Here is a 19508-nt window from a genome sequence, read left to right on the forward strand (position 1 = left end):
TCCTTCTGATTTTCATAGAAATGGACATATCCTCATGAGAGATTTTGAAAAACGAACAACTGCTGCATTAGATCGTCATGGAGAATGGATAGCCTATAATCCCCTCCCCTTGCACACCAGTAGTGGCTTAAACAAAACATCTCAATGGGCATGCTACAGCCACACTTGAAATCTGGTATTCTCTCTTTCAAAGGCTGTTGGTGCTGGATGCAGCTTTCAAGACTGAGATGGACAGATGTTTGTTATGTAAGTGCATCAAGGAGTTATGGCTGATAAATGGATTGATGATAACAGCAACCATGATCTAATTGAATGGTCGAGCAGCCTTGACAGGCTGAACGGCTCATTCTGAGTTCCTCTGGAAAGCATCCTGAGCTACTGTCTCAGAGCTTAATGCTCACAAACTCATCCAAAATTATTTGTTTGGTGTTGCTGTTGCACTGGACTGCAATGAGTGCACAGCCTCTGGCAAATAAACATCTGGTTGGGATCTGATGGCAGTTTAGTTTTAGTATTTTCAGTTCCACCTGTTATCTCTGTAAGAAAATAAAAAGAATTATTTGTGCTCACAGACATCTCTTCTTTCTTCTGTCAAATCCATTCAGAGGCAGATGTCTCAGCTCCTTTTAAGTAGGCAAAGTAGGGGAAAACATGAACTCAAATCTGCACGTGGTGACCCAACAAAGAAGCAGCTTGATTTTAGGACAACAGCCAACTTTTTTCAATGCACTTCAGCAGAGTATTATCCATCAAGTCGACAACACCAGTTTCGTTGTCAATTATAACAGAACAAATCATTAAATTCACTCGATTCAGTTTGTAAGTGCACTGTCATTGTAAAGCTGACCCATACCAACCCAGGTGATTCCTGTTTTATCCTGAGTTTTATCCTGAGTCCTAAACTCAGCTGGGGTAGCAATTGGCCTGTAGATTAGGAAGCAGGAAATCAGCCAGATTCCATCTCCAGATCACTATCTAGGGACTCCAAGTTCACATCTATGTAGTAAAAACAGAAATGCTGAAAATACTCAGCAGGTCAGGCAGCACCTGTGGAGAGAGAAATGGATCTAACATTTTAAGTCGAAGACCTTCCATGAAAACTGGAAAAAGACCGGGTTTCTGTTTGTCTTCTAATGCCATCCAGTGCTGATAAAAGCTCAGTGACCTGAAACATTGGCAGGGATTTTCCAGCCCTGCCAGCCCCCACCCTCATCTGGTTCTGCCAAAAGTCAATGGACTTTTGGCTGGCCCTGCATGCCCAGTGGTGGGTGCCACTACGGCAGGATTGGAAAATCCCAGCCACTAACTCCGTTTCTCCCTCCACAGATGCTGTCTGATCTGCTCAGTTTTTCCAGCATTTTCTGTCTTCATTTCAGATTTCCAGCATCCGCAGTATTTTGTTTTCGCATCTGTGAGGATTGTGTGAGGAATGGATAGTGCTCAGCTGTGATGTCCCCATGGAGTTAAGACCTGCTAATGGTGACTGGCTAGGCTCACACGCAGATTGTTCAGAGGGCTGTGAGTACCATGGGACCTCAGACTTCAAACAAGGAAGGAAATGAAAGAGGAGACTTTCTTGAAAAAAAGGTGTGGGCTTAATGGATTAAATGCTATTTCCTTGCTTCTAAATAAAGTACTCTCTCAGCTCAAATTTATTGGTGTAAAATTGTTTTATTTGCAATAGTTTTATGTCAATTGCCTCAATAAGGCCTTGTTGGGGAGGGTCTCTCTCCTGACCCTTCTTTAATTCACAAAAGAGAGATCAATAAACAGAGCTGCCGCGATTACAGTCTTCAGAACATCTAAAGAACAGTTTCTCAGAGAAACACTAAAACTCAAGGCGACAGCATAATATTAAGCACACTGACATATTTAAAAATATCATAGCGCCACACCAACATGGTTAGCAATGTTGACATCATTCCAGTCCAAATCAATCACTGCAAACTAAATGTTATTTTCAAGATCTGAGAATATCTGAAAACTCTGGACCAAGACTGGAATGCCCTTTAACCCACCCAGAGCCACACTCAGGTACACTCGTCAGCAGGGCTTCTTCCAGATTTTGGCAGGTAAAAATGTGTCAAAGATTCACCACTGAGGGCGCAGTTAAGATGTAAAGTTAAGCATGTAAGGAGTTAAGAAAATGAATAAAGGCTTTCCTTCTGTTTGGTGCAGTCGGAGAATTTTCTAGGTTAGGGCTTTTGTTTTCTTGAACAGGGATAGCTTGGGTCAGTTTGGATCGGTGTTTCAGAGGTCAGCTTATCCCTAAAAACCTAAATAAAAATGATTCTAGCATGGCTACGTGAAGAAGTGTACTATTCTCAATGCGTGGGATGTCTTGTAAACCTGGTGATGCAGAACAATCAATTGAATGCACTCACTCCCACATGTTGAGTTCAGACCTAGTCTTTCCCATACACACTAAGAATTGTATATTTAAAAAGTTACAAAGCAACAAAAAAGGCTAACAACAACCTGGAGCTACTCCCACACGCTGGTCCAGCAATCTAGTAAAAGCAGTTATCCCCTGTCAAACGCATAATTCACACTCAGTGACATCTCACAGCAGTCTGCAAAGTTCTAGATGAGACCTATTGCACAATAGGATGGATGAAATTTGTTCCAAATGTTCAGCTGCATTGAATTAACCCCTTTATCCTTGAGACTTTCAGGAAATCCAATTATTTTCCAATGGGAATTGGAAGATCAGTTTTGGCTGAATACATGGGAAAGAAATCAAATCCCTTGTAACTGTGTCACTTTGGTGATGTTTGCTAAATGGAACTCCCAACTTCAGATGCAGATTTAAAATGGGATCCAAAGCAATAGATTTGATTCAGGATGAGTCTAAAAAGCCAGTGTTCTTCTGGGTTCAACACAATACACAGCACAAGCTAACCTGATATCAGTCAAAGCTGCACGGGGACAAAGCAAGAAAGAATTGCTGGAGGGCTAGGATTCAGCAATGCTGTCATTGTAAACATATCAGCAAACCTATACTACCAAACCCAGCAAAACGCAGCATTAAACTTAGACTACCAAACCCAGACACCAATAACAGCAAAGCAATACCAAATGCAGATAAACCATGTCAGGAAATCTACAATGCCAAGCCCAGTCAAAATACACCACTGAGCCTATAGTGCCAAACCCAGTCAAAATATATCATCAATCTACATTTTAAAAGAACCCTCAATTCATTGAAAGTTTCTGTTTTCTTTTTCTTAAAGAAACACACTTGCGCACTGCATATTGCAGCACACTATCAAATCGCTTTCACATGACATCATTTTGAAAACAATCTGCACATAGATAGCACCTTTAACATAAAGGAACATCTCAAGCTGCATCGCAGAAGCATAATGAATGAAGTGGAGGTGAGCTAAAGATGGAGATATTAAAAAGGGTGAAAAATAGCTTTATCAAAGAGAGTGGTTTTAAGGAAGTTCTTGAAGGAGAAGCAGGAGTTGGGGGAGGTGGATTCAGTTTACCAGTAGGTTGCGAATTCAAGAGTGTGGGGCCTAGGTGGCGATCATCAACGGTAGGGTAAAGGGAGTTGGAGATGCACAACTGATCGGAGTAGGAGCATAGAGCTCTTGGAGGATATCAGGGCTAGAGGTGCCCAGGATGAGAATTTTAAATTTCAGGCACTGGAAGATTGGGAGTCATTGTAGATCAATGAGACCAGTGATGATGGATGAGCAGAGCTTGGCGCAGTATAGAATATGGATGAGCTACAGTTAACGAACTTAACTCAAGTCTTGTCCATTCCAGTCCAAGTACCCTTTAACAAATAATAATGTTAATTACAGCCAATCAGTTTCTCTAACATGAAAAATAATTACAAGTGGTGAATCATATATTCCTTCAGGTTTTAATCAGCATTGAAGATTTTAAAATGTAACATTTTATATTTATTTATGTTTTCCTTTCTGTCTGATTTTTTTCCTCTCTCTTAATCCAATCTTTCTTTCATTCTTTATTCCTCATTTGATAACTAATTTTGAATTACCCACTCTATTTTACTCTTCCTTTGCAGTTCTTGTTTATTTATTCCACAACACAAATACCTTAGTAGGTGGAATTCTCATCCCTAGAGAGCAGTGGAGGCTGGGTGATTGAATTCATTCAAGGCAGAGTTAGACAGATTTCTGACAGGCAAGGGAGTCAAGAGTTATGGGGGTCAGATGACAAAGTGGAGTTGAGACCACAATCAGATCAGCCATGAGCTTATTAAATGGTGGAGCAGGCTTGAAGGGCTGAATAGCCTACTCCTGCTCCTAAATCCTATGTTCCTAGTCCTATGTTCCAATCCCTCAATCTGATTGGTTAAGGAGATACAATTGCTTGCCTGTTCACTCAGGTTCCAGATGCCCTGCAATATTTTTGTCTCACACTTTCAGCAACTTGCCACACAAAAGCTTTAAAAAGCTAAGTGCAGGTGGGCAAAATTAATAGCAGAGGCTGTTAAATGCTTGGCCAAAGCCAAATCTGGCCCATAAGGTTTCAGTAAGAGGCAGTTGGTCATGAAAGCTAGTGCTTGGCTGGGTGACAAGTTGAAAATCTACCTTGCAGCCTCGTGCTTGAGTTTTCAGTTTAGGCTTCATATATAAGAGAGGGTAAATGAACTATTTAACAGAGGAAGGCATCACATTGGGTGGGAACAGGACCGTGCTTAATCACTACACATTCACTTTGTAGCTGTAAGTCACTAGATAGTGAGCAAGAATGAGAAACCTGCATGTTTTTCTGAAGTTCAGGTGTTCTGAGGCCAATTGTAGTGTGCTGACTGTTGGCCCAACTGAGGTGAGCTAACTCAACACAACACTAATAACTCAACCAGCCTGCATTTGTAAAACCCAAAACAAAATGTCTACTGTTGGATGTGATTCTGCAATTGGCCAGCACTTACTGAACAATCTTGACTATGCTAATAACTACACTAACAAACAATTTAAGATCATCAGTCAAATGCATAATGTGGCTCACTTACGCTCGCTAGAAGCAACATACATTCATACGCAGGGAACATTCTCTGCAAACAAAAAGAATGTGTTTTATCCTTGTACCTTTTTTGAATTACTTGGGGAACTTGTAATTCCATGTTGCTTTCTCCATGGCAATGCCTCGGCCAATCAGAGTCAACTTGCCAGCCAATTAGTACCCTTGTGATCATTTGAAATTTGGCATTTTTGCTTTTGTCCTGATGAGTCCAAAATAAAATTCAGCAACATGTTTCTCTTTTCAGAAATATTCAAGTTCTGTACTACCAAACAACTGTTTGAACACTAATAAACAGAAAGTTGATGGAAAGCAGTCACTGACCATCTTCATGAGTGGGACAAAAATATTTTGCTAAGGTATTCATGGGTTAACCAAAACAGATCATCTAAAATGAAGATAATTCTGTAAAAATCTGAACCTTATATTTAATTGAATGCAACTGGAGGCTTGCGCAGGGCACAGTATGTTTTCTTCATGTGCAGAATTTACTTCAATAAAATAGAAATGCAAATTTAATTCATTTTTTATTAATAGGTGCTTTATTAAAGTTACACAATTTGATTGGTTGATGAACAGACTCCAATTCCCTTGTCAGATTTCTGCCTTCTGAGAACTTCATTTAAATTTCAAAAGTGGCTTTGCTCATGTTCTAAAGGGATCAGCTGCCAATCTTCCTCCTAATGGTTATAGGAAAGTCTCGTTTGTAATTGATGTTATTTAATGATCAAGTGTTAGTTGACAGCACTCTTGTCACTATGACAGAAGGCCATGGATTCAAGCCCCACTCTAGGACTTGAGCACATAATCTTGGTTGACACTACAGTACAGTATTGAGGTACTGCTGCACTGTCAGAGGCACCAGCCATCCTTTAGATGTGATGTTAAATCATTTGCTTTTTAAAATGGATGAAGATCTTTCAAAGCAGAATAGTATAGTATCCTAGTCCTTCCTTGTCCAATATCTCTGTCTGTGATAGTTTTCTGTATGCTAAATGAGAACCATTTTTATCTTTATAACAGGCATGGCACTTAAAAATTATTCATAGAACATAAAGCGCTTTGAGACAAATTTTGCAAAAAAAAAGAATAAGTTGCGATAAAACTGTAAGCTTTACTTTCTTTTTGTGTCTTCATTTGCCTGTCTTTATTTCTATTCTTTACAACTTTGGTGGTATCCTGTATGATGAGCCCTGTCCCCTCATTCTGATTCCTCAACAAAACAATTCTAACCAAGGAAGTAATTTGAGCCTTATATACCTAGAGGCAAACTCATGGGACTGGACCAGATTGCTTTACGCCCTGTTCTATTTTGCTCTTGATTGACTTAAACTGTCCATCCCCTTCCCAATTTGAAACAGGGTTATCTTCTAACGCCAAGCCCAAAACTGGCTAGCAGGTGAGGCATGGCAGAGCTGGGCTAGGATCATGGTTTGACTTCTGATTTCTGCTCAGCTGACGGAGAAACTTCATTGAAACCCTTAATGACTATAATCCCCACATAGTGACACAGAAACCAAAAAGTAGGAGCATAGAGCTCTTGGAGGATGTCAGGGCTAAAACATTAGGCTTTTCATCTCTGCTTTTCGTTTTAGAAGTTTCTGGAACACAGCACACAAAAAAATGGACTCTGCATTCCTAAACTTGACCACTGGTAACTGGCAAAGCTGGAATCAATTAAACCACTTGGTCATCACCTTGTTTACTTATCAGCCTGCTCTTCAATTCTCAAATCCTGATTCTGACCATATTAATTCAGTGGAGTCACAGTACAACTAAAGCAGATCTGTCATGTGTTTTGTTTTTGATCCCATAGTTTACAATTCATGGAGAATGAGATCGACATTCAAATCCATCTAAAATCAGGGAGGCATTCAGTCAACGCAGGCAGTATCTCCCAAATGGGTCTCTATAGGTTAGTCTAAATTCTGCCAATGCTACAGTATTGAAGGCACAAATCCATAGTGAATAGGTTTTGTACGAATATCACCACAAAATGCATTTTAAAAAACAAAGCCTTGATGGGGATTAACATCTAGAAGAACACAAGAGACTCAGAGAAATTTCCATTAAGGTAAAGCGACTGCAAAAGCCAGATAGGCTCTTACTGGCAGAACAGAACATACTGGGAATTGTGTAGCATGCTAGCACTAAAATCTAAACAGAGATAGACAGATGAGGAAGACGTCCTTGCAATATTTAATTGACACATACAGCCAGTAACAAGACAAAGGATAGCTATTATGAAGGGAATGTATCTATGGGTGTGCTCAGAAGACAAGGAACACTAGGAATTGCCTGTATTAGTTTAGTTTTTGGCAAGAGAGCTGCAAACAATTGGGAAATTGGTCTTCCTAAACTTTGTCACTTTTCCTTTGTGTCGACAATTAATTTCCAGGTCCCGTCCGTTGAACGAAAAGCAGGTGAAATCTGCGAGGACTTGCCCAAAAGCCCTTGCTTTTTCTGTGGGTACGTGTCCCACCTGTCATCGTGTTCACCCCGCGAATCTGGAAAGTCACAGGTTCCTTCCATAATCCATGCTGAATTAATCACCCAGTCTCGCTATTCCCTGATGCTATCTAGTGACTGCTGCTGGAAAGTGTGAGTGCGTGTGTGTGTGTGTATAAATTCCGGGTGAGGACAAGATTGAGCCTTACTGTGAGGAAACCCACGATCGTGTAGGCTTGCAGTTCCTCGCAGTCCAAACCTCTAGGTATTTGCAGATCACTTTCCTAACAGGCTAGCCTTGCTCTGAAAACAAGGCTAAAACAGAGCAAGAAGTGAACCTTCTCTTCACCCTCCCCCATTTAAGAGTAACGAGTGCAACGGAGAGAGAGGGCTCACAAAGGAGTCTAACAGGCTACCAGCTGAAGCAGCTAATGAAGGGTGAACGCAAAGCACTATTGCTGGAAGACGGTGGACCGAACCCTGCACCTGTACAGAGAGACATCTCAAAAAACCCCACAGCCAGTCAAAAGAAAGAGGGGGCACTTTCCCAACCATTTAGAAAGTGAGCTGCATTATTTTCAGTGTTTAGTAGATGGCAAACACAACACATCCCATGAAAAGGAATGAATTTTTCGTCTCGCAGTAGATTAACCATTAGCTGCTGCCAATGGTTAGTTCAAAGAAACCATTCAAATAATATACGTGAAACATTGTTCCTGTGCTGCTGAAAGACAGGAGCGAGTCGATTGAAAAAGCTTGTTCAAAACCAAATATACAAGTTCTTCTAGCCCTTACGTACTATGGGAAATGTAAAATATATATGCACATTTATTTTAAGTGCCCGATTTTTTTTTTTGCCAAGTCACAGATGTCTTATGAGAACCTACCTTTTTAAAGGCATCTTTCGGGAACCTTTAAGCGAAACAGAACCCAGCAGAATGTGTTGTAAAGCCAGTGGACGAATTACATTGTGGTTAATGCTTTTCCAGTAGAGTAGCAATTTTGCGAGTAAATTCGTGATCGTTAACATTGCAAAAAAAAAAATCACATCAAATAATTATTAATAAGTCAGAATGAAATCTTAAAAGAGGTTTTCCTTACCTTGTTTTCAGTGTCAGACGGCTCCTGCGCGGACCCGGGATGAGCACTCGCTGAATTACCTTGTTAGCTGAGGTTTTGACACTCGGAAAACATACAGGCAACGAGGATTTCACTGATCGCCCATCTGTGGGCTCTTCTCAGCTCATGTTCTTAACAAGTTGTCTCCACACCTGTCCCAGCCCCGCTGCACTTGAGTCCAAATACTACTCCTTGGCAGAATTAGCCGGGAAAGGGGTAAGGGGAACCAGCCCTGGAAGTCTGCTGGTAGTCACAGCAGCTGTATACAGTTAAAAGCCACCTGGTTCTGTTGTGCCTTCTGCAGTGTGTAGATCCAAAGTGGGTGGGGGAAGAGGAGAATAGCCGTGAAAGTGATTTGTCCTTGTGTTGTGTGTGGATATGCAGTCTCTTCCTCTCTCCCTTCAGTGTCTGTGAACCACCCTGCACGGGATTAGGGCTGAGCTCCCACCTCATACCTCTGTATGATACCAGGAGCGCACGCAGTGCCCTCATCTCACTGCTACTCCGAGCACCAGCCTCCAGCATGTAGCAAAATCTGAACTGGAACTTGCACCGAAACTGGACTGGCTTCTGTTTTTCATTTCCTCCAGGCAGCTGCATTATTTGTTCATTATTTTCTTCGCTTCTTGTACACGAGAGATATACAAAACCGAGGCTTTCCCTGACATAGTCCTACACTCTCAACAAAAATCTAGGATCTAAAGTATAATTTTTACAGAATTTCTCACCAAAGCAAATCAGTTCGAGTTTAGAAATCTATCAATAGATGTTTTGTGAGATTTTATTTTCAGTAGAATATCTTGTTTTTTAATGTGCCGTTCGGTAGCAAGGTTTTTGTTACATAAGTTAATGGCTTTTTTAAACTGATAATTAGCATCAGCTAATGAACTTTAGAGAGTTATACAAAACAAGTCTCAAATTGAGAAGTGATAGAGTAGTCTCTTTGTCTGTTCCACTCCCCTCTTCTCCTGCACAATCTGATTCTTGCCAGAGTAAAGCCCAGCATCCTTCCTTCGTTTGGGCATCTCACCTAATGGCCGTGTATGGACTGTTGTTGCAGCTGAGCCCTATCCCCTTCTCACCTAGCACTCACACATGTGCACACTCAGATTTAAGTTTTGTTTTATTATGCTTTCATGGGATATGGGCGTCGCTGGCTAGGCCAACCTTTATTGCCCATCCCTAATTGCCCTTGAGAAGATAGTGGTGAGCTGCCTTCTTGAACCGCTGCAGTCCATGTGGTATAGGTACACCCACAGTGTTGTTAGGAAGGGAGTTCCAGTGACAGTGAAGGAACAGTGATATAGTTCCAAATCAGGATGCTGTGTGGCTTGGAGAGGAACTTGCAGATGGTGGTATTCCCATACGCCAGCTGCCCTTGCCCTTTTAGGTGGTAGAGGTCACGGATTTGGAGTAATGACCACAAGTGGGTTCCCAGCTTACTTTTTGTCCTCTGATGTGCAGGGGCACTTTGAAGCAAATTCCTATAGCCACCCAGGTGCAACTTAACTAACACAACATAGAATATGGATCAATCCACAACCTACAAAGTTATTTGTCACAAGGTATTTATTTATCAACGGTAATGGTAAGTCTTTGAGGGTCTTATTCCTCGGAGCAGGAATCACGGTCTATTTCTCCCTTGCTCACCGAAAAACATTCGAGTCAAATACATCACCTCAACTGACCAATGAACTTGAGTACAGAACAAGGGTTGGACTTGAAACTTCCCTGACCTGTAATATACCACACTTCTCTGTGCCATACTGTCCTGTGCTACATTTATTAACTGACCTGAGAAAGAATGTTCTTTATGGTTTCTCTATTCTAAATTGTGTCCCTGACAGTGATGGATGCTGGACCATTAACAGACTCTTGGGTGGTAATGGATGCTGGGGTACCATTTTTCTGCCAATGGTTGGGCTGAGTAGCCAGTTTTCAAATTGCTGGTCTGTGTGAGCTGACAGCCAGGACCTGAAGTCACAAATGAAACTTCCAAATAGCAATGTCTGCATAAATCTTGTTCTGTTGCTGTCACTTGGTCTATGGAAATACTGAGCAGTATAAAAGAGGCAAATTTGGACCTACCACTGATTTACCAGTGGCGGAAGTCCCACATCGTAAAAAGCTTATCAGAGATGGAGCCACAGGCAATATGTATTCGACAAGGGATATTGGCGTCACATTGAGGCACCGTGTATTGAATTGAACCAAGTCCCTGGGGGGTATCATTAATGTGCTCCATTAGACTGTCCCAATTTCAGCAGCTGCATTTATTCTCAATGTTAATAATGTCAATATTTTGTATGACTAAATCAGAGTAAGATTTTAATCTATTTCATTGTAAATCCTGAGCACTTTAAAACTAATTTTTGCAATTGATCTTCCACAATTAGTTTTCTTGAAGTGGGAGTTTAATCAAAGGAATTAACATGTGAGTTCAGTTAACTGCTTACATGGGTGATGAGGAGGGGTGGGAGTGACGGTTCACGGTGCAAGTTTAAAATATCTGATGCCTGTGCTTCATGCAGCCTCTCCTGGGCCTACTCTTCCTCAGCTCAAAAATTCCAAGTGAACCAAATCACATCCTATCCACTCCCACCTCCCTGATTTAGTCACAGCACTCGAATGTGTATACCCGACATCAAATAGAAAACAATCCCCCTCTTATCCCAATTCCCTGCTGAGCAATGAATTAGGATCATTCATGTTGACCTAACAAGTCTGCCATGCACCTTTTGCTCATCAACAGATGTGGGACACCACTAGTTGCCGTTCAGTAACATAAACCCCCACTCAGGTCTCTGACCTTCAGTCTACCCTGGCTGCAGCTCAAGTTTACTCCCCACCATTTATGTTTCGAAGGGCAAGCTCAGAGCACCGGTAGCTGTAGCTCTAAAATAAATGGACAAGCGCAAGATTGCACGTGAGCAGCTGCATTGGAATCGTTACACTGTGGGATCCTTGGGGTCAATGTAGAGAGCAATGTAGAAACAGCAAACTCCATGTACCCGCAAAAGTGTCACCCACAGAATGGCAGCCATTGCATTTGCTGCAGATATAGAGGAAACGGGTGAAGCAGCCATTTCCCCAGTGTAAATTGTGGTACTGCAGTGCTCTTCCAATCTTGAAACCCCAGTTCGAATCCCAGTTCTGATGGACAGTCATTGATCTGAAACATTGACTCTATTCCTCTCTACACTGTTGCTGCCTGATCTGCTGAGTGCTTCCAGCATTTTCTGCTTTTATTCCAGACTTCCAGTGTTTTGCTTTTGTTGAAGGACTTGCCTCTGCTTCATTCAGGAACACAGCAGACTTGCTGCTGGAACTTGCAGCTAGGTGCCCCACTTCATGATCATAACTAAATCAATCAAATCAAACACACTCCAAGAAGCTGCCTCAGTTGTCAGCATGGCTCCCTGGAGCATGGTAAATTTGTAAATTCTGGCAATCCCCTTACCAAGCATTCAGACAGTGTATGCCCCTGTCTTTCTCCCCTAGTGCGTGTGTGTTGATGTCTGTGCAGCGTAATATAACTCATTTCCAGACTCTAAAGGCATGGCTACAGATTGTAAATAGGACATTAAATTCAGCCAGAGCATACCACGTGGAAATAGGTGGAATATAAATCTTGCGCACAGAAATTCTAATCCAAGAACATAATGTTTTGCACTTGTGTATTTGTCAGAATTCAGCTGTGGTTCGACTCATGAGGTTTGCAGTATGCAGGATTACTGAGAGCTGTCACTGGTTACAAGATAGCAAATTAACCAAACTCTGAGGGCAGAAGAAACCGCAAAATAAATTTACTTTTGCCCAAGAAAATCTTTCATTTCCCATGCCTTCCCCTCCCATGGTCCATTCCCTATTTCCCTGAAAGTGCTGACTCTTGCTGGAATATGTTTCCATGCATTCGGGCAGCACCCCGGCCCCATCCAAGTGTCCATTCTTTAAATGTGAATCGATTCAACTGTGGGGTACCATAGTAAGCACGATGCTGGTCTTCCCCGACTTCCAAACGCATGTTCAACAGGAATCGTTGGACAATGTTTGGTAATGGAAAACTTAGACAATTCTTATTCTTCATAACCCTGGGATCACTGGGTTCTTTGTTCACTTCAAAGCAGTGTAGTGAAGATTGCCACAGTAGCTCTGTAGTTGCAATCAGGTCAGTTGCTAGCCTATTTTTTTAACATGGAAGAACAGGAAGGAGCTGTCACTGTGCAACTATACATGTCAGCAGCTCCCAGAGGAAGAATGGGATCTCATCGGTACTGCAGCAGGACTAACATGCTTCACTGTGCGCCATTCCTCCATTTGGTTGCTTTGTACAACTTTATAAATAAATGTTCTTTCTCTCCTCAGAATAATCTATTTTTCTCCATGTAACTTTGTGTTCTCAAACTTAGGTATTTGAGGAGGTTCATCTCAGTCCTTAAGAGGCTACAAGAAGAAGCTTGTTGCCTTATAGGCATCTTTACCTTACCTCTAACCTCTCTTTCTTCTTTCTCTATTTCATTGAAATATTTAGTCATCGCTCCTCTTTTGTATCGCCAGCAGTCTCTTCCTCCTCCCTGATTAAAACTTATCACATGGTCTGCTACTTTAACTAATTATTTCCCGAGGTCTCAAAACTACAGAGCCCCATATGTCAATGACTTATTAATTACATTGTTAAGGTTGAATGTAAATTACATTGTTAAGGTTTAACAGCAATTACATTTTTAAACAGGTGATGGGTATTTGTACACCCATAAATGGAGATAGCTGGGACACTGGTGGGTTGGAGTAGTGTTGACTGTGAGCTAAGTCAATAAACTCTATCCAAAAAACAAAGCTGTTGTGTCTTAGGGCAACATTTTCCCCCCATTGGGAGGGGAGTGTGGGAGTGGGCGCGGGCGGGCGCGCTTCCGATCGGCGCCCCCGATTGGGGGCATGTCGCCATTTTACACCATGCGTGCGAAAGAACACACAGATCTCCCTGAGGCAAAGTGCTGCCTCAGGGAGATCGGCTCTGATTTAAAACTTTCCAATAAAGGTGATTAAAAAATTTCCCTGCCACGTCCCCTCATGTGACACTTCGCATGAGTTGGGACATGCCCACAACTTTTGTTTAAACATTTAATAAAAATTTAAATACCCTCATGAAACCTCATCCCGCCCGTGGATGAGGTTTCATATTTTTTCCGAGGCCCGCCTGGGCTCCTGGCCTGCCCGCCAACCTTAAGTTTGGACAGGCAGGTCCATCAATGAGGCTAATTCATTTTTTAATGGCCTTAATGGGCTGTTGACAGTTCGGTGGGCACACAGCCGAATCAGCTGCTTATCCGCCGAACTGAAAATCTAAATGACGCAGGGTGAGGTCGGGTCGCACGCCTGACATATCCCCGTGCCATTTTACGGCCCCACCCCCGCTCACCGACTGGGAAAACCTGCCCTTAGTTTTAACTTCACCAACCAACGTGGATCCACTTAACACCTTATCTCCCTCAGTCTTCCCTCTTTGCTATTAACTGCAGGCTTTTAAACATTATGCTTAGCATCACCAAAATCACTGATTTACTTTGTCTTCCCTTCTACTGTTTAAAACCTTGTCACTCTCCCGCACAATGAGCCTTAGCCCTTCAGTTCAAGTTTGCATTGGAGAAATAGTGTTTTCCACTGGCAAATTGGTCATTTGGACTGAAATGATGTTTCAGACTCATGGTCGACAAACATTCTCTCGATATTTGATTTCTCTTTAACTCTTTGCAAGTGTCTCTCAATATTAAATAGAAGTGTTTTATGTAAAATACCACTCTTAATGTTATTAGGAAATAGGATCAATCCCCAAAAGGGTTCTCCCCTTCACAATTCCCCAATTAGAGCTGCTACTATTGATAGCCATGCTGTTTTTTTCTATTTTCCAGCCAATTAGTAATCAAATTTACAAGTGCATCTTGCGTCTTGTGAGCTTTCACTGCAGATACATATGAACCTCATTAAAAGCACACTGCTGTCACCTTTAATTTTGCTTTAAGTACGCAGATCAGGCAAGCCTAGGCCCCACAGCCTGGCTGGCTCAGGAGAAAGGTCTTATGGAATGGATGGTGGTGAATGTGAGGGAGAATGTACCTGATAGGCCTAGAGCCTAGCTCTAGGTTTCTGATTCCACATTAATGCACGGTATAAATATGATAACTGCCACAGGCTCAATCCCCTGTTTGTGCTGGTTAGCTAACCTCAGGCATTCGAGTTGTTAGTTTGCCTCAACTCCTCTGTGCCAGGGAAGTGAAAAGCCAGCTGCAGTTCCACACCTGACTGCTATCCAGTAATCCTACTGCAAAGTGCACATGAGGATATCGAGCGAAGACAGCACTGCGCTGAGTTGCATTGTGATGGTCTCTATGATCAGATAGGCCACGGACACTCATTCTCCAGGTTCATGCATGCTGAATGGCCCACTGAGGCACTGGAAAGCTGTTTGGCCTGTGAATCTCACCTTCAGGAGAGGACAGAAAATTGCAGTCATAATTAGAGAACTGACTGAAATAGAATGGGAGATGAAAAACTAGTAATCATTCTTATTTATGATCAAAACTAAAGCCTCTTGAATAAATTATTTCAGATTTTATAAGCATCTCTCATTTCTTTATTACTGTCTGATATTCTGTTCTGTGCTATATAAATACAGGCACTTTGCAAACAACTAAAACAATTTGCATTGATTTTTCCTCTTATAGAAATCATTATACTTTTCAACAAAAAGTCAAAATGGATGTCAATTTTATCTGAAACATTTTTTATACTGACTAATGGGGTTTATTCCATGAGGCAGCTAGTAATTTTACTGCTCGTAGAATCAACATTTTATACATGTTAAAATGAGAGGGTAATCCACACATGTGAAATCATATGTGATAGTCAGTGCCCTACGGGTAAGTGGGCTCATCCACCATCCCCACCAACCCCAACTCCGCCCTCACCTCCAAGGTGATAATGAGCCAATGTAAGTGCTATCGCCTGGCCTGTTTATAGGCATGATCTCAACCTTAGCTGTCCAGTCATCCCTGGTAGAAAGTATCTGTGTGTGGATGACAGGTGATGAGGTATTCATAGGTCATTTCATCCCACTTGTTTATCTACAATCTGTAATCTACCATCTACGAATTAGGAGCAGGAGTCGGCCACTCCGCCCCTCGAGCCTGCTCTGTCATTCAATAAAATCATGGCTGATCTGACTGTAACCTCAACTCCACATTCCTGCCTACCCCTGAAATTCTTTCACCCCCTTGCTTATCAGGAATTTAGCTCTGCCTTAAAAATATTCAAAGACTCCACTGCCACTCCTTTTGAGGAAGAGAGTTCCAAAGACTTACTAGCCTCTGAGGGAAAAAGATTCTCCTCATCTCTGTCTTAAATGGGTGACCCCTTATTTTTAAATGGTGACCCCTAGCTCTTGATTCTCCCACAAGAGGAAACATCCTTTCTACATCTGCTCTGTCAAGACCCCTCGGATCTTATATTTTTCAATTAAGTCTCCTCTTACTGTCCTAAACTCCAGCGGGTAGCAAGCCTAGCCTGTCCAACCTTTCCTCATAAGACAACCCTCCCATTCCAGGTGTCAGTTTAGTAAACATAGTAACATGCACAGAGCGGCTGCTATGTTTCTCATTGCACTTTATAAAGTGTATGTGAGTGATAAAAGAAAACATTATATAAATGCAAGTATTTTGTTTCCTCAGGGTAAATTCAAGAGCCAGTTCCTAGCTGGTAATCCCTCTGGCTGAGGTTAATTGTAATACCTCACTATTGCCCACTGCCCCGGCTGAGATCAGCCAACTTAGCAGTGATTATGGGTAAACCTGGGATCTTTCTGCGCAATAGCTCCCCTGTCCATCCAGTTACCAACTGAGCCATCTAGGGATTTATGCTGATCAGTTATGTGAGAGATTTGTTTCCAGGGTTTTGGAGCAAGATCTGTAGAGCAATGGAATTTTTATTGAACCTGACGCACAAATAATTCACTCTCTAATTTGTACTGGCTGTTTTAGTAGTGAGACATTGATAAGGGGAACGCAGCTAGACAGGGGATCCAGGACAGAGCTTGTCTGTTTGTAATTTGTGCTGTTAACGAGAACGTGCAACACGAAGAAAACAAACCTCTATTTAACAAGATTTCACAGCTGAAAACAATCAGCTTCAAGCAAGGAACATGAGAGGTATGTAGAATATCACTTTGGCTGCTTATATTTGTTTCAATTTTGAGTTATTGGCAAATTTTTCCTCGCGAGAGATATAAAATCTTGGACCAAAAAAAAAATTACATTTTTACGGGCTGCTTCTGGAGGACTGGATGATGCGTCATGTTCCTACAATGATCTTTCACCCCTGGGTCTGTACTTATATGCAGCCCAAACTGATGTGATGATAATCTCTCTAACTGGATCCCACGAGAAATTATTTTGGGGCAGCCTCAATCCAGTTCATTTGCGGTTGTAAACTCACAGCAGAAAACTGTCACTAATTGGCACAAAATTGACAACCCACTTGGAGAGAGCAAGAGAGGGTTATGTGAGAAATGATAACATTTCTCATACCATGAGGGGTTGTGGAGATCAGAGATTGTAGCTGAGGCATGTTGCTGAGGAAAAGTGGAGGAAGATTAGAAATAGATTAACTCTGCAACAAACCATTCTGCGCTTAACCTGTGAATGCTTGATGTTGGCACCAGTTATTTGACAAGCAGAAGAGGCATGTGGCATCATTTCCTATGCCCATTGGGTAGTGTTATTCTATGTTTATTATGCCACCATGTTTGTAGCCATGATCAAGGCAGATTCTATATCAAGTGCTAAGGGAAGTTCCTCAATGTTTTTAAATTTACTTTGATTATCAATGAGCTAAGTGTGTCAATAGTCAATGTTTGTTGTTTTACTACATTATCACCATCTTCTGTTTATGTAAAACATTTTCCTCCAAGCTTTTCCCATCTCCTGAAGGCTTTGACTCATGCTCAGACACAGTTACATGGGCACGGTTACATGGCTATCAGCACCTCTCTCATACCTCACCCAAGAAGCAGTTTTTCTTGTAAATGTAGACAGTCACCATTGCAAGAATTTCACGTTGGAGAGGTCACCAAAGTCAAACTTAAACCTGGCATCCGAGAATGTGCACTTTCCAGTGGAAGCTATGGGATGCCAATCCAGAGTAGAAACAGTGACATTTTTTGTCTCCTTTGCTCAAGATCACTGAGATCACTTGTAGTACCTTTCCTCCAACCGCATCTGAGACTGAACCTGGAACCTTCCGAATATGAATACTTCACTTCTACACTGAACAGTCTTGTCAGGGGAGCTCAGCATATATTATTTAACACTCCTGAAATGAAAAGACATAGAAAATCTGCCAAAGAGCTGATACAAAAACCACTAACCTATCATTTCTCTTTAAAGCTGTAGAAAGACCCACATTGTGCTTCCAGAAATTGTTGTTTTTAACTTTATATTATATTGGTTTACAGTGAAAAAAAACGCTAGATCTTAATATGATACTGAATTAATTAAATCTTGGCAGCCACCCTAATTATTGTTTATCATAAGTAAATAAATGAATTCATCTGACTTCATTTGCAATGTTAAGGTCAAGGCAAGGTCATGTTATAACTGCCAAATGCAGACCATATTGTTGTTCTTCTGATTTTCTGTTGAGAATCTTTGCTCCCATGATTGATACATAAAAGTACAACTTAACTGGCCATGTCAAACTTCAGTTCCCAAGCTTTCACTTGCCTGAAGAAATTACATTCTTCTGCCATATTCTGCTGGATGGTCAGCTTCATAACAGAAATGATTTTTGGGATGGGGTTTGGGCCACACTTATTGCCATCTCTAGCTTTTTGGGAAGGTGTTGATGGGCCTTCTGCCCGAACTGCTGCAGCCCTTATGATGACCATATGCTCCCCCAATGCTATCCTTAGCAACTTGCCTTTAAAGTATAGGAACAAGTCTCTAAGACATGTCGCAGAATGAAAAAGAGACAACAGGCAGTAGGTCATGGTGGGAAGATAAGGGGTGATGACGATAAAGCTTTATCAAAGAAATGATTTGAAGAAGATTTTAAAGGTACAGGGAAAAGTTGAGAGGGGGGAATATTTAAAGTGGGAGTTCCAGAGAATAGTCACATGAAGGCTGATGGCTTTGCCACAAACGGAGGAGTGATGCACAGAAGGCCAGAATCAGAAGATGCACGGTTGTAGGGGGAGGTGGAATGAGTCATAGCTAGATTTGAAGATGAGAACAAGGAGTTTAAACTCAATACGTTGGGGTTTAGGGAGTTAGTCTAAGTCAGCGAGGGCAGAGATGATGGGTGAGCAAGACTTAAGGTTGGGGGGAGGGTTGCCAACTGTGATTAAATATATTTCTGGAGGTTTCTTGTCCCCACACTCTAGCCATTAGTCAGCCAACACATCCATCCTTGTGACATACTGCCTTCCTACGCCAATTGGAAAGCAAAAAGACTCATCACCCAATTGGATGATGCTTGGACTGTCAGTTAAACAGCCTTTTCTTCCCATTTTCAATGTTTTTATATCTGGTAACGAGATATGTCAAAGAAAATGACAAAAAAGAACATCTTTTTTAATGTTTCTATGATTTCTCACCAGGGTTGCACATAGTAATGCACTGGAGATTGATCTTCAATTCCTGGAGGCTCCGGGCCAATCCTGGAGGGTTGGCAAATCCAGGGGATTGGGGGTGGGTTGTGGGGGCAGGGGGGTACAGGCTGAGTTTTGGATAAGTTAGAGTTTATGGAGGGTGGAGGATAAGAGGCCTGTAGGGGGAACAATGGAGAAGTTCAGTCTCCAGATGCTAAACAGGGTGATAAACTGGCTCCAACATGGGAAGTGGGAACCAGGTGGTAAACATTTCATATGTAAAATAATATTAAAATTA

General features: G+C 41.8%; 1 protein-coding gene across 5 annotated transcripts in view; it reads right to left on the reverse strand.

Annotated features, from left to right (window-relative positions):
• Positions 1–9074, reverse strand: part of sema6bb (sema domain, transmembrane domain (TM), and cytoplasmic domain, (semaphorin) 6Bb) — a 584175-nt gene extending 575101 nt beyond the window's left edge. For 4 of the 5 annotated variants that reach the window (XM_078555703.1, XM_078555699.1, XM_078555702.1 and 1 more), the window contains exon 1: positions 8554–9074. The gene's annotated coding sequence lies outside the window, so the exon portion shown is untranslated. Of the gene's footprint in view, positions 1–570; positions 606–8553 lie in introns of those variants that run through there. The other variant, XM_078555700.1, reaches the window with a different exon arrangement.
• Positions 9075–19508: the final 10434 nt, after the last annotated feature.

The sequence above is a fragment of the Cetorhinus maximus genome, chromosome 13, assembly GCF_964194155.1.
Source record: "Cetorhinus maximus chromosome 13, sCetMax3.hap1.1, whole genome shotgun sequence".
Lineage (NCBI taxonomy): Eukaryota > Metazoa > Chordata > Chondrichthyes > Lamniformes > Cetorhinidae > Cetorhinus > Cetorhinus maximus.